The following is a 2,121-nucleotide window of genomic DNA, read 5'->3' on the forward strand; positions in this document are numbered from 1 at the left end:
CCTGAGAGAGACGTAGAGTGGAAATCCAATTGTAAGCTAGTTCTCCTGCAGTTCTATTAAGGAAAGTATAGGTTATAAATAGGAAATCTCATCCTCCTTTTAGTCATTCTGAAATGGTTCTGGGTCTCTGTTACTGTAACTGCTGCTGACAAAACTCTGAAGTCCCCTTTTCCAACCCTTCAAAAAAATCATTTCAGCTACATGTACATGTTCTCCCTTTGTATGGACAAAACTCACGAGAAACAAATGTGAATTAAGAAGGGGGGGAGGGGGATTCTTTTGAAGGTTTTTTCCCTGAGCCAGAAAGCTTTAGACAGTATTTCAACCAGGTTGTTTCAGTGGAGTACTGTAATTTGAATAGCTACATTCAGGAACGATTACATTTTGTACCAACCGTGTATAGAAGCACAGTAAAGATGATAAAAATAAAAAGCTTATTTAAAGATTTAAAGGGAAGTAAAATAGGTTACACTATGGCAGGGCTGTCCAAACTCGGTCCTGGAGGGCCGGTGTCCTGCAGAGTTTAGCTCCAACTTGCCTCAACACACCTGACTGGAAGTTTCTAGTATGTCTAGTAAGAGCTTGATTAGCTGGTTCAGGTGTGTTTAATTAGGGTTGGAGCTAAACTCTGCAGGACACCGGCCCTCCAGGACCGAGTTTGGACAGCCCTGCACTGTGGCGTTCATCTCAAGTTCCATGTTTGATAAACATACCGTCATATTGGAAATCAGGCATAACAAATGAAACAACTTTTAACAGCTGCAACTCTTTCGCACAAGGGGATTAAAAGATAAGCTTTTCATTTCAATTCACGTCTGTCTATCAGCCTTATGTTGTAAATGAACTGGACCTGCCTTCATTCATGTTAATTTGCCGTGTTTGACATGCTTGCTCATTGGCTGATCATGACTTTCAACTGACCAGTTAGAATACAAGCTGGAAAGCCGCCGAAGGCAGGAAGTGTTGGTAACCACAGCGGATGTGCACTCTTTGTAACTTGTTAAAATGTGCAATGTTGGGGCTTTAACATTTTGCAGCTATTTATAATGATTCGTGTTAAATCAACATTGTTAAGTACATGTATCGGCCACTGCGAGTTGAGATATGATGTATCCGTGGCTCTTTTGCTGAATTTTCTGTGTTCAGTATTATTTTGTAAGCTTAAGCCTCATTGGTGAAAAATCATTTGTGTCTTTGTCACACTTTCGTTATGAATGTCGTTATTTTTATCGTTATTTTTATCGTTATACCAAAGTTAATCCTCATGTACCTAAATGCTTCTTCTCCCTGTTTGGTGGTTATAATTTGTAACAATATGTTATGAATGCAGTTCTGACTCCTGGAGCAGGAGTTTACTTGTATTGATTGTTGATTTATTTATTGTGTCTTGTTCGGTTTTTTGTTAATCGAATTTAATTGAAGTAGTGCTTCATATTGTCAGATTATTAGGAATTTTAATTTCCATATCTGCTCATTGTAGCAGTAGTCTGTTAATGTAAGTTTGCATGACTAAATGAATTATTCTTTGTTTTCAGTTCACTTTATTTTAAATACAATGAGATGAATCGTTCCCCGTGTACTGTATCTGTTGCACAGGGAGAAAGTACCAAGTTAATTGCCTCCATATTGTGGGTTGAAGTTGAGGAGGCAAGTTGCAGTGGTCTAATAATCCAAAATAACAACTGTCAACCCTTGTCACTAAAACTTTATTGCTGAATATAAAGGAGGTAAATAATATGCTGGGTCAGTAATGTTAGTATCATTTTTCATGTTTTATTTAAGTTAGTTTCTCATAATGTATAGATGTACAGACACCATAAAAAAACTGGACGTAGCGACACCCTGTTTTTTACATAACAATGTCATTTTGAATGTTTTTGACTCGATATTACTTTTGCATGTATATTTCTTTGTACAGAAACCATACATGTTTGCACATTGTGTGCTGTACATAAGTTACTTTACCCTCAGTTATTATTTTTGAGATTAAACATCGGAAACATTTTATTCGTACAACTAGTCCAGTGTCTTTGTTTATAAAGTGTTTCTCCATTTTGTGTGTGTGTGTGTGTGTGTGTGTGTGTGTGTGTGTGGGTGGGTGGGTGGGTGGGGGGGTTTACT

This window comes from Sinocyclocheilus anshuiensis, unplaced genomic scaffold, assembly GCF_001515605.1.
Source record: "Sinocyclocheilus anshuiensis isolate Anshui unplaced genomic scaffold, SAMN03320099.WGS_v1.1 scaffold1272, whole genome shotgun sequence".
Classification (NCBI taxonomy): Eukaryota; Metazoa; Chordata; class Actinopteri; order Cypriniformes; family Cyprinidae; genus Sinocyclocheilus; species Sinocyclocheilus anshuiensis.